Source organism: Suncus etruscus, chromosome 6, assembly GCF_024139225.1.
Source record: "Suncus etruscus isolate mSunEtr1 chromosome 6, mSunEtr1.pri.cur, whole genome shotgun sequence".
Lineage (NCBI taxonomy): Eukaryota > Metazoa > Chordata > Mammalia > Eulipotyphla > Soricidae > Suncus > Suncus etruscus.
This window is the reverse complement of record NC_064853.1, coordinates 99,653,950-99,668,579: the sequence shown is the minus strand read 5'-3', so window position 1 is coordinate 99,668,579 and position 14,630 is coordinate 99,653,950.

Sequence of the window (14,630 nt, the reverse complement as noted above, 5' to 3'; positions counted from 1 at the left end):
ATTTCATTACAGTTTAAAAAAACCATAATGACTTGAGGTAGGGGAGAGGGGAAGGCTACTTTATTCCTAATGGAAATTATACATATAGATGAAGTGTCTATATAAAAAATGGGAGCCATGATTATATTAATACTGTCTAACTGATATTCAATAATTCACCCAGCTATTTCTTATTGTCCATATTTAAATACTTCAAAAAGAATTCTAATCAAATGAAAATTAATAGGGGAGGAAAGACAGGGGTTGGCAGGAGAAGGTTCTAATCCCACTATCTCTTAATATTTCAAAGTCTCTTTTATTTTCTTAATAAAAGGGCAAGAAAAAGAGAGGGAGAGAGAGAAAAGAGAATTAATCCAGTGCTCTGAACTGTTCTCTCATCTTAATGCTTTCAATAAATTCTAAAAGAATATTACACAGAAGAAGGCTATTTCTGGCCAATAATCAGGCTTAACTTTTGATACTCAGCTTTCCCCTGATTTTTCTTTTCCCTTCCCTTTATTCTACCTGTCTTCTCTCCCCTTCTTTTCGCCATTCCCCAAAATTTTAGAATCCAGAGAGACAGTTATTAAGGCCAAGTTCTCCTGACATACCTTCCCCTTTTGTCCCCTGCCTATTTTCTTTCTTATCTATAGGCACTACCCCTTCAACACAACCCATGTACCCTGTCTCAGTGTTTCTGGACTAGTCTATTCATTCTTCCCCTATCTCTATGGTCCCTGCTTCCTGAAAATACTACTTATTGTTTTCATTCTAAACTTACTCTTAAAAGTTTCTTTCATTGTATGTAGCTATATTATGTAGCATAATACAACTACTAATAAAACATTAACATTGTGAATATTTATTGCACTATTTCAGGTGTTATTTTATATTTTGTATTGTTTAGTTCTCTCAGTAATCTAGAGGTTACCCCAATATCATAGGTGATAACTGGGACAAGGAAAAGGATAAATCAACTAGCAAATATTGGATGATGCTTAAGTGTGAGAGAAGAAGGTCAAGGTGTTTCACTCATATCTGCTTTTCTTAATTACTAATGTACTTGAAGTAAAAATCCATATCATTTAGTAATTAAAAACCCCTGAATTAATTACCATAATGACATCAGTTTTCTGGATAAAATTGAAAAGCTTTGCAAAGAAAAGGACCATATTATATATTTTTGTAATATATTTCTGTAACACCCTAGTATCTATATTTTTTAATTTTATTACTTTATTTAAAACCATGGATTACATAGTTACCCATAATACATTTGATTTCTGTCATTTCACATTCAATACTAGTCTCTCCACCAGTGTAATAACACTATCCGAGATTCCCATCCACCTCAAGCCTAACTATAGATGATAAGCTGTACCTTTTAAATATGTATGTTTAGATGTATACATGTTTATGGAAACATGTGTAAGAATTGGATATCAAGCTACATGGTCAGACAGAGCCCAAAAGTTAGTACATAGATTTTAATGGAAGCATAGTAAATAGGTGTAAATATAGAAACATAAAAAGTAAGTTAAAATATGAAAAAAATGTTAGGGTTGAGATAGAGTGTAAGGTTAAAACATTCATCTTGCATGAAACCAAGCCAGGTTTGATCTCTGCACCTCACTAAGTATCATCAGTGAAGCCTAGAGAACCCTAAATAGCATCTGGCTACAAGATCCAAGCTGCACTGCATACTCAAGCTTTCACATTGAACTGCAAGAAATGCCGAGAAGGACCTCCAGCATTGCTTGGAAAGCCCTCACTTCAAAATCAATTGGTTATACAGCATTTAAGCCTTGGTTGCCTAGTTAATAAAATCAGAAACAAGGATTTATCTGGGATATAAAATACCAGGACAAGAACAAAACATAAGAGAGCACAAACCAAGCAACAAAAATAGCCCAAAGGGCCCATTGAACATAAAGTGAAAAACTTGACTTATATAGAAATATGTAGTGATAAAAATAAATCTATAGAATTTTATAGCAAAATCCAGAATATTGCTGTAGACTTACCAAGCAAGCTTAACAAGAAAGCTCATGTTCTCTCTTAAACAAACACAGATCTCACTTACCAAGTAAGAGTTAATAAGCAAGCTCATGTTTTCTCTTGAACACAAATCTCACTTGCTAGTCTCTTTGTCTTTTTGCCCTTTTCACTTTGTAGATGCCTGTTATTGTCTCTTGATCACATATTCCTCTCTTTCTCTTTGTTCACATCTTTCTAAATTGCATTCAATAAAACTGTTTCACTTCAGGGGCCAGAGAGATGTACTAGCATGCTTTGCACATAGCCAACTCTAGTTCAATCACCAGCATTCCATATAGTACTCCACGCCACCAGGAGTTGTTTCTGAGTACAGAAGTAATCCTTGAGCCTCACTGGGTGTGGCACCCAAAACAGGCAAAACAAAACAAAACAATCTTCCTTTAAAAAAAAATTGAGGGGCCAGAGAGGTGGCGCTAGAGGTAAGGTGTCTGCCTTGCAAGTGCTAGCCAAGGAAGGACCGCAGTTCGATCCCCCAGCGTCCCATATGGTACCCCCAAGCCAGGGGCAATTTCTGAGAGCTTAGCCAGGGGTAAACCCTGAGCATCAAATGGGTGTGGGCCCCCCAACAAAACAAAACAAAACAAAACAAAAAATTGAGCCTGTTCTCCTCCACATGCTTTTCATTGAGGCTGCTGCCACAAAACAGCACTGCCGGTTTTGGGACCAACTTTGCCAGAAGCACCTACAGAAGCCACATCAAGAGTGGTGAGCTGGCCCTGCCAAAAAGAATGAAGCCAGAGAAGCCCGGCCACTCTGCTTCACTCTGTGGTTCAGCACATCTTTTTTCAGTGAACCTTAAAACACAGAAAATACTACACTACAAGAATGATAATGGTAAAACAATTCAGGTCGAAAACAAGCATAGAAAATGAAGATGGCAGTACTGATGACCTGAAAAGTGCCAACTATCTATGTAGCCTCTTAGATAGGGACTTAGAAAGAAATATGGAGAATGCTCATAGAATTCGAAGAAAGCATGGGTTGCTCTAAAAGAACCACAAATAAGAATCAAGAGGATATAAAATAGAAATAAAAAAAACTCCAGGAGCCAGATTAGTGACATAGTGATAGGATGATTGCCTTGCACGCAGCTGACCCAGGATGGAACATGGTATGATTTTTCAGTGTCCCATATGGTCCCCAGGCCAGGAGTAATTTCTGAGGGTATAGCCAGGAGGAACCCCTGAGCATCACCAGGTGTGGCCCAAAACAAACAAACAAACAAACAAACAAAAACAAAAAAGAAAGAAAGACAGGAAGAAAAAAAGAAAGAACTCCAAACTGAAATAACAGGAGTGAAAAATTTGGAAGGTAAAATGAGAACTTCAATGGAAAGTTTTAACAGAGTAACATCTGTTAGCTGAGGACCTAATCCGTGAGCTGAAAGATGAGATTCATAACTCCATACAACAGAATAAATTGGAAAATAGCCTTAAAGCAAATGATTAGACAATGAAAAAATACTCAAAGAATGTGAACAAACAAAAATAGAAGTCTATGATAAATGCAACATATTCAACATGAAAATAATTGAAGTCCCAGAGACCCAGGAAGAAAATCACCAGAAGAAAAAGTCAAGAACATCATTGCAGAGAAATTCACAGAGCTAAATAGTGTATGCAACCAAATACTGCATGCCCCAAGTTTACCAGCTAAAAGAGGTCCAAAGATATGCAATTCAAGACATATTCTAGTCACAACGATGAATACTATAGATAGGGATAAAACACTAAAGCAACAAGATCAAAAAGGAAACTTACATCAATGAGTCATCCTTACTATAAGTCAGAGGGAGCGAGATAGGCACAGAGTAGTATCATTCATCTTTGTGATTTAAGATAAATAAAAGTATGTTAATAAAATAAAATACAGTATGTTAATAATCCCAAAGGCAATGGAGATAAGGGCTGGAAGGAATGGTGCACTATATGAAGCTTACCACAAAGAATGGTTAGTGCAGCTAGAGAAATAACTACACTAACAACCAGCATGACAATGTGAATGAGAGAAATCAAATGCTGTCTTGAATACAGGCAGGGGTGGGGAAGGAGGGAATGTGAGCATTGGTGGTGGGAATGTTGCACTGGTAAAGGGGTGTGTTCTTTTTATGACTGAAACCCAACTACAAACATATTTGTAATTGTGATGCTTATAAATAAAGTATTATTTTTAAAATGATAGATATATAAAAATATCTGAATCTAAAAAACAAACAAAAATTAATATTGTCATAAATTTGGATGTGGAATTTGGAGCTTCACAATATTTTCAGTTTATAATATAATAAAAATATTGTAATGGAAAATATGATAAAAGAAATTGAATAGACAGAAATAACATAATAGAAAATAAATACATAGCAACTGGGAGAGACAGATGGGACCTATCACCTTTGCGTGTTTCTCTTCTCTTTTGTCTCCTGAAACTCTCCTCAGAAGGCCAAGAAAGGCCCAGCAATAACTGTCTCCTAGAGGTGCCTAAGCAGAAAGGCCAAGAAAGACTGAATGAAAACTGGCTACCAGAGGCACCCCAGCAGAAAGGTAGCTCCTTTGTCTGTGTAGGCAGGAGGGGTCTGCCTCTGCTGTAAGCTTAGCAACTGGGAGAGACTGAGAGAACCTGTCGACTTTGTGTGCTTCTCTTCACTTCTGTCTCCTGAAGATCTCCTGAGAAGGCCAAGAAAGGCTCAACAAACTGTTTTCTAGAGGCACCCAAGTAGAAAGGCCAAGAAAGACTGAATGAAAACCGGCTATTAGAGACAACCTAGTAGAAAAGTATCACCTTTGTCTGTGAAGGTGGAAGAGGTCTGCCCCTGCTGCGAACTTAGCAACTGGGAGAGACTGAGGGGACCTCTTGCCTTTGGTTGTTTCTGTTATCTTCTATCTCCTGAAAATCTCCTGAGAAGGCCAAGAAAGGCCCAGCAAAAATTGTCTCCTAGAGGCTCCAGAAGAGTATGGCCATGAAGCAAAGTGGAGCTCTTTCTAAATAATGAACCACACCATAACACACAGGAAAAAAATCACACTACAAGCATGACAATGGGGAAACCTCACAGGCAAACACCATGCACAGATAATAAAGATGATAGCTCTGATGACCCAAAATATACCAACCATTTTATTAATCTTTCAGATAAGAATTTTAGAATATAAATATGGAGGATCCTAATGTAAATCAAAGAAAACAGCTCTACTGAACAGAACACAAAGGTAAAAATTAGAAAACTCCAAACTGAAATAACAGATCTAAAAAAAACCAGTAGCCGAATTAAAACTCAATGGAAAGCCTCTCCAACAGGGTAACAACAACCAAGGACAGAATCAGTAAATTGGAAGATGAAATGAAGAACAACTCCATATAGCAGAAAAGATTGAAAAAGAACCTTAAGGCAAATTATCAGACAATGGAAAAAGTACTACAGGAATATGAACAGATGGAAATAGAAGTCTTTGGTAAACACAACAGAAACAACATAAGAATTGTTGGAGTCCCAGAGGCCCAAGAAGATCCCCAGGAAGAATCAACAGTCAAAAATATAATCACAGAGAAATTCCTAGACCTAAGACTGCAGGAAATCATATCCTGCATGCCCAAAGAGTACCAGGTAAAAGAGAAGCAAAGAAAAACACCTGAAGACACATCTTAGTCACAATGATGAATCCCACAGATAGATATAGAATACTAAAAGCAGCAAGATCAAAAAGGAAAATTACATTCAAACGAACATCCTTAAGATTTACAGCAGTCATGTTGCAAAAAATCTCAAGGCCAGAAGACAGTGGTGGGATATTGTGACAAGACTGAATGAAATGGATGCTTCACCCAGAGTACTGAACCCAGCCTGACTCACATTCAGGTTTGAAGGAAGAATACATAGCTTCAAGCATAAGCAACAGCTCAGAAACTACAGATGCAAACCCAGCCTTAAAACAAAAACTGAAAGGTCTACTTTAAGACAAGATAGACCAACAAACACACCAAACTTATACACAAAGATGTCATTAAATCCCATGACAATCATCTCCCTCAATGTCAATGGATTAAATGCACCAATGAAGAGACAGGGTGGCTAAATGAATAAATAAAAAAAAAAAGATAAATCCAACCTTCTGGTGCCTACATGAAATACACTTGAATAGTCAGAACAAATATAGACTCAAATTCAAACGCTGGAGGAAAATCACCCAAGCAAACAACACACTTAAAAAAAGCTGTGGTGACCACACTAATATCAGGCAACACAAACTTTAGACTCAGAAAAGTTGTAAGGGACAAAGATGGACACTTCATACTAATCAAGGGATATGTGCATCAGGAAGAAATCACACTACTAAACATATATGCACCCAATGAGAGTCCAGCATAATATCTAATATAATTATTGACAAATTTGGAAAAGGATAGAGATAATAACAAAATAATTGTGGGAGACCTCAACATGGCCTTCTCAACACTTGATAGGTCAACCAGACTGAAACACACAAAAAATATATTAGTCCTGAAAAGAGAAATGGAAGAAAGAGGCCTAGTAGATATATATAGGAGACTCCATTCCCAGAAACCTGAATAGACATTCTTCTCCAATGTATGTGGACCATTCTTCAGGGTAGACCACATGCTGGCACATAAAACATACTTGCATAAAATCAAGAGGATAGAAATATTGCAGACTACCTTAGATGACCACAAGGCTCTGAAATAAGATGTGCAAGACAAAGGGACAAAGAAGAAAAGCTTTAACATCTGGAAATTAAACAGCATACTCCTGAACAACCAGTGAGTCCGAGAAGAAATCAAAGAGGAAATCAAAACTTTCCTGGACAATGAAATAAATGACAATAAAGACTCAAACTATCAGAACCTATAGGACACAGCAAAAGCGGTACTGAGAAGAAAATTTATAGCTTTACAAGCACACATCAGGAAGGAAGAAGGGGCATGCCCAAATAGCTTAATGACGCAGCTTATAAAATTAAAAAATGATCAAGAAGGAACCAAAAGTAGGGAGACAAAGGAAATAACAAAGCTTAGAGCAGAAATCAATGAAATGAAAACCCCCTCAAAAAAACAATCGGAAGATCAATGAATGTAGAAGTTGGTTTTTTTGAAAAAATAAACAAGATTTATAGACCATTAGCAAAACTCACAAAGAAAGAGAAGAAATTTGATAACCCATATTAAAAATGAAAAGGGGAGAAAACTACAGATATTGCAGAGATTCAAAGGGTAATCAGAGACTCTCTGATATGAGAAACTCTATGCCACTAAACGAGAAGCTGGAAGAAATGGATACATTCTTGGACTCTTTTAACCTTCCACGTTTGAGTAAGGAGGATGTAGCATATCTAAACACCCCATCACTATTGAGGAAATTAAAACGGTAACCAAATTTCTGCCCAAAAAGAAAAGCATAGGCCCAGATGAATTTACTAGTAAATTATTTCAAACCTTTCTTTCTTTTTTTTTTCTTTTTGGTTTTTCGGCCACACCCGTTTGATGCTCAGGGGTTACTCCTGGATAAGTGCTCAGAAATTGCCCCTGGCTTGGGGGGACCATATAGGACACCAGGGGATCGAACCTTCCTTGGTTAGCACTTGCAAGGCAGACACCTTACCTCCGGTGCCACCTCACCGGCCCCTCTTTTAAATCTTTTAAGAGGAACTACTACAATCCTAAACAGGCTCTTTCATAAAATTGAAAAAAAAAAAAAAACCCAACAACAACAGGAACACTTCCAAGTGGCTTTTATGAAGCCAACATCACCTTGATACCAAAACCAGATAGAGATGCTGCCAAAAAAGAAAGTAACAACACAATATTCCTGATGAACAAAGATCCTCAACAAAATCCTGGCAAATAGAATCCAATGCCTCATTAAGAAGATCATTCACTACGATCAAGTAGGTTTCATCCCAGGAATGCAAGGATGGTTTAACATTCGTAAATCTATCAACATAATACAAAACATCAACAAGAAAAATAAAAATAACATAATCATATCAATAGTGGCAGAGAAAGCATTTGATAAGGTCCAACATCCATTCTTGATAAAAACTCTCAGCAAGATGGGAATGAAAGGAACCTTTCTCAAAATAGTTAAGGCCATCTACAACAAACCAATGGCTAATATTATCCTCAATGGAGAAAAACAAAAAGCCTTCCCTCTAAATTCTGGTACAATATAAGGCTGTCTGCTCTCACCACTCCTCTTCAACATAGTACTGGAAGTACTTGCTATAGAGATTAGACAAGAAAAAAGATATCAAGGGCATCCAGATATGAAAGAAAGAAGTCAGGCTCTCAATGTTTGCAGATGACATGATACTCTACTTAGAAAATTCTAAAGACTCTACTAAAAAGCTTCTAGAAACAATATATTCATATAGCAATGTGGCAGGCTACAAAATTAACAGAAATCAATGGCCTTTTTGTATACCAATAATTATATGGAAAAAATGGACATTAAGAAAACAACCCTATTCACATTAGTGCCACACAAACTCAAATATCTTGGAGTCAACTTGACCAAAGACATGAAGGACCTATTCAAAGAAAACTATAAAACCCTGCTCCAAGGGAAAAAAAAAAGAGGACACATGGAAATAGAAACACATACCTTGCTCATGGATTGGCCAAACTAACATCATTAAAATAACAATACTCCCCCAAAGCATTATACAGATTTAATGCGATCCCTCTAAAAATACCCATGACATTCTTCAAAGAAATGGATCAAACATTTTTGAAATTCATTTGGAACAATAAACTCCCTCGAATACCTAACACAGTCCTAGGGAAAAGGAATATGTGAGGCATTACTTTTTCTAATTTTAAACTGTATTACAAAGCAATAGTTATCAAAACAAGGTATTGGAATAAAGACAGACCCTCAGATCAGTGGAATAGGTTTGAGTACTCAGATAATGTTCCCCAGACATACAATCATCTAATTTTTGATAAAGGAGAAATTAATCTTAAGTGGAGCAGGGAAAGCCTCTTCAACAAGTAGTGTTGGCACAATGGTTAGCCACTTGCAGAAAAGTGAATTTAGACCCCCAGCTAACATCATGTACAAAAGTAAAATCCAAATGGATTAAAGACCTTGATATCAGACCTGATATAAGGTATATAGAACAACAAGTTAGTAAAACACTCCATGACGTTGAGACTAAAGACATCTTCAAGAAGGAAACTGCACTTTCCAAATAAGTGGAAACAAAGATAAACAGATGGGAATATATTAAGCTGAGAAGCTTCTGCACCCTAAAGGAAACAATGCCCAGGATACAAGAGCCTCCCACTGAGTGGGAGAAACTATTCACCCAATACCCATCAGATATGGGGCTAATATCCAAAATATACAAGGCTTACAGTACTTTACAAAGAAAACCCATCTAATCTCATAAAAAATGGGGAGAAGAAATGGACAATTTGACAAAAAAGAAATACAAATGGCCAAAAGACACATAAAAAAATGCTCCACATCACTAATCATCAGGGAGATGTAAATCAAAACAACTATGAGATACCATCTCACTCCACAGAGTTTGGTGCACATCACAAAGAATAAGAACAAACAGTGCTGGCAGGGATGTGGAGAGAAAGGAACTCTTATCCACTGTTGGTGGGAATGCTGTCTAGTCCAACCTTTATGAAAAGCGATATGGAGATTTGCGACCCCCGGAGGGGGACCCCCGACCTGCGGGAGTGGTTGGTTAAGGGTCGCTAGTTATTCGCAGGTTTCCCGAGCAGATCCGGTCTTATGCTGTAATAGAACTTTGAGAGGTTAATAGAAACAGGCTTAAGACAACTGATGCTGTTCAAAAGCGAAATTTATTGGGATACACACTGTTTATATAGAAAATGCATAAAGGGAGGCGTGCTCAGCCTGTCAATCAGGCCTGAGGCAAAGGTAATGTCCAAATAAGGCATAGGGCTAGCAATACCTGTTACAAATTTCTATTGCTTTATCTTAACTACATATTTTCTATGTATCATAATAGCATAAAATGGGGAGGGGGGAAAACTAGCAGTAACTAGGTCAAGCTTTTCACCACAAAATGTTCCAACCTGCATGTAAACTGAGGGCCCACCAAGGTGTTAAAGAGGGCATACCAAGGTGTTAAAATTCAATAGGACGTGTCTTTAAAGCTAATTGGTTCTGGCTATAGTTGCCAGGGTCTTAGATGTTATCTCACTTCTCCAAGCTATCTGGTTGAAAACTTCTAAGTTTTTTCAAGTTTTTGTGGTGAGCTATTTCCTTTGAGCTCTGGCTTATGCTAAACCGCATAAAGACAGGAGAGAAAAATGTCTCAGAAACTTCAATTTGCTCTAGATCCATGCAGCTTCCCACAGTTTCCCCCTTCTCTGTATAGGAAAAGCAAAAGAAAGTTAGTGGGTGGAATGCCTGTCTTAGGTTACTTGATGTGCTTCCAATTCTGGGCATGGCATAGACAGTATCTAATTATTCTGGCCAGAGAAGTTTTGCAAGTGAGTAGCCATGCTGCCTCCAGAGATTGGCATCAGGCTATCCCCGTCTTAAGCATTTCCACAGCCGGGAGCATAGAGAGCGTGGGCGTTTAGCCATTGCTTCAAACTCCAAAAAACTCAAAGGTTGGAGCGGTGGTTGCTCCTGATGATCTTCAGGGTCATACTGGGAAAGAAACTGATATTGGATACTTACAGAGCGTTTTGAAGCTTCCTCAACTGAGCTTTTAACAAAGTTAATTATGCGCCTAAATGCCCAGGGGCCAAAGGAAATCACCAAAATAAAGCCAATAAAAGGCCCTAAAAGTGAGGGCAATAAGGTAGATAGCCAAGGAGAAGTGGAGAACCAGTTTTGATACCAAGACTCATCTTTTTCTCTTTTCTTTTGTCTATCTTCTAAACTTTCTTCTACTCTTCTAATGCTATCTTCTACAAGTCCTAACTTGTCTTTAAAAAAGCAACATTCTTCCTTTAAGGCGGCACAAACCCCTCCCTCTCTTAAAAGAGCAAGATCTAAACCACGACGGTTTTGAAGAACAACTTCTGCTAGGGAACTGACTGTCTCTTTAAGATGTTTAAGTCCTTGTTTGAGCTCCCGGATGTCAGCATCTACAGCACGAGACAGTTGGTTAAAATTATGCTGGGAGCTAACAAGAGAATATATGCCTGTTCCTGCACTTGCAGCACCTAGGCCAAGCAACACTGCAATAGTGACAGCTGTAATGGGTTCCCTTTTGTGCCTAAGAAGAGAACTGGTAGAAGAAAAGAGCAAATCTTCTTTGGGCCTTATGGAAAGGCGGGGCATAAGGAGGATCAAGACACAATAATCTTTGTGAGATAAAAACAGGTTAGTGGCAATAATGGGAGTTAAACCTGTAGCACAAGCAAAATATGTGGTATTTGGGGAAATAACATATTGGGTACGATTTGAGACAACATAGGTTTGATTACAAGTATCAAGTAGCTGAACTGGAGGGAGCATATTAGGGCTTAAAAGGCAGAGTCCAATGCCAACAATTTGGCCAAGAGTTATACTTTGGTTAGGGTCCAGATCCCAAAAGGCATAGCGTTCAGAGTTAGTGGGGATAGGGTTACCAAAAACTGCAACACCTTCATAAAAGGGAGGTTGGGGAGAATAGCAAATCCAGCATTGTTCATAAGCAGGATCAGATAAGGCGGCAGCAGTTGCATTTACCATATTGAAGATGAGCTGTGAAGAAGGGATGGGGCCAGACGGAATGGTTGGCTGAAACATGGGAGAGTCACGCTGGTTGGAGGGCTGATTAGAAGATTTTGAGGCTTGTTTTGACTTGTATGCTTTTGCTTTCTTTGGGCGGTTGGCTTTTGAAGCATCTGCAGCTGGAGCAGGGTTGTTGTGTGAAAGCAAAAGAGAATTAGGTCCTATAGCAAGAGGTACAAGGTGGGGAGGTTCCTTTAAAAGTTTGATGGAGAAAAAGAGTCCAGGGTAACCATACGTGTATAAGCGAAGTCCCCAAGTAACTGGGTTGGTCCAGGAGGATTGTCGTCCAGCAGAGGTAAAGGAAATGATGAGTGGGTTACACCAGCGATAGCAGTCGGGAGGTGATGGACGGGGACCACGCTTGATTGTAATGTAGTCCCAGGAGGAGGTTGGTTTCCAGTAGACATCTCCAGCAGTTTCACAGCCCCAAGAGGGACAGAAAAACTCTGACTTAGAATCACACCGGCGGCTGAGGACTCGATTTGGGTGCGAGCTTGGGCAAATGTAGATGGGATGGTCGCCTAACTCTGTGCGGCCAGAAGGGTTGTGGCAGCCTGCATAGCGGCCTCTACGTCGGCTCATGGTTCTGGTGTTAACTGGTTTTGGCTGTGGTGCAAAATGATTGGGTGTGCCCCAGCCTGGTATTCCCAAGGCAAGAACGCAGAAATCAACATGCAAATCAGGCCAGGGGATGGTGGGAGCAAGTTTGGAGGTGGCGTTGGCAATATCACCAGCTTGATTAATAATGAGCCATGTGTAATTAAAAATTTGATAAGGGGAGCCATGAAGAAATGCAGGCAGGGCACAAAAATTAAAAATCAAAAGGGGAAGGAAAAATGGTGTTCGCCAGGACATCATCGTCTTGCAAGGCAGAGGTTGTCAATTCAGGATTGGGCAATGTGGATGGGTTAGCAGCTTCTGTGGAAAAAGCAGAAAGATCCTCAGGGGCGCTTTCCCTGGGTGGGTTATATAGCTTAACCAGTCTTTCTGGAAGCCAGCGCGTTTCATTGTTGTCTGTATTGTGCACGCAGGCATGTCCTTTACCCCATATAAGAACAGGGTGAGGACCTAGCCATCGGCCAGTATAAACATCTTTCCAAAGAACTTGTTGAAAGTTTGTTTGTGTGGAGGGGTGCCATAACCGATCAGCTGCGGATCGGCCTGCAGCATCTAAGGAAAGAAAATTGAGCACAAAAAGTGCATGGTTTAAAAGGAGGCGATGTTTGCCTCTGCGAGCATACAAGGTTTCACTTTCAGATGACAATTTAAAGAGCATATTTTTAAGGGTTAAATGAGCACGCTCAATTATACCTTGGCCCTGGGGATTTAGAGGAATCCCAGTGATGTGAGTGATGCCAAGTTTTGCACAAAAATCTTTAAATTTGGTACTGCTATAGCCTGGACCATTATCTGTTTTGATAGATGATGGTGTAGGCAGGATGGTGAGACAGTGTAAAATGTGAGCGATAACATCACGGGTGGCTTCGCCAGTATGGAGGGAGGCACAAAGAAAGCCACTGTAAGTATCAATGGTGACATGAATGTATTTCAGATTGCTAAAAGGGGCAAAGTGAGTAACATCCATTTGCCAGAGCTCACCGGGCACTAGACCACGGGGGTTGACGCCTGTACAAGGCTCAGGCAAAAGTGAAAGGCAGGCTTTGCAAGACTTTACAATTTCTCTAGCCTGCTCTCTGGTGATGGAGAATTTTAGCCTGAGTGTTTGAGCATTTAAGTGATGGAGAGTGTGGGCTTGCTGGGCAAGTTGAAGTGCAGTGGGTTGATTGAACACAGGCAAAAGCCGTGTAGCTAGGTCTACTGCTGAATTGCCTTCAGATAGGGGCCCAGGAAGGTTGGAGTGGGCTCTAATGTGAGAAACAAAAAACGGCTGGGTGCGATGCAAAATAAGTTGTTGAATTTCTGAAAAAAGAGCAGCTGCAGGGGTGGAGGGTTTAATAAAGGGAACTGTTTCTAAAACAGGAAGAGAGGCAGCAATGTAACAACTATCAGTGTACAAGTTAAAAGCTTGTGAGATTTGCTGGAAAATATGAACAACAGCCGAAAGCTCTACGAGTTGGGCAGACTGATAGTCTGTAGGGAACTGATGCACAGTGCCATCGACAGTAAAGGCAGCCAAGCCAGTGGAGCTGCCGTCTGAAAACACGAGAGAGGCATTAGGGATGGGCTGAAGTTTGGTAATTTTTGGAAAAACTACTGGATGAATTTTTAAAAACTGTAACAATTTATCAGGTGGATAGTGGTTATCAAGCTCTCCTTGAAATGTGGAGGCAAAAATGGTCCATTCTTGCTGATGTTGTAGGAGCCACTGAAGTTCAGGTTTAGTATAAGGTATGATGGCTTTTGTTGGTTGGCAGCCAAAGAGTTTAACAGAAATTTCACAGCCTTGCTGTAATAATTGTACCACTAAGTGGGGATAAGTGGCTAAAACTTTAGAGGGTGTGGAGGATAAATGGATCCAATACAAGGGGGCAGATTGCCATAAAACACCAGTGGGTGTTAGAATGGTGGAACAAATAATGAGAAGAAGAGGTTGTTGGGGATTATAAGTGGTTATAAGTTGGGCTTGAATAGCAGTATTGACTAAGGACAGTGAATTTAAGGCTTGTGGAGTGAGCTGTCTTGCACTGTTAGGATCAGAGTCACCTTTTAAAATATCAAAAAGAGGTTTAAGGTCTCCTGTGGAGAGTTTGAGATAAGGTCTTAGCCAATTGATGTCACCTAGCAGGCGTTGAAAGTCATTTAGGGTTTTAAGATGTTGGGTACGAATTTGGACTTTTTGTGTTTTAACCTGATTAGGGAGCAACTCAAATCCTAAGAACAAGTGTGGGGGATGAATTTGAATTTTTTC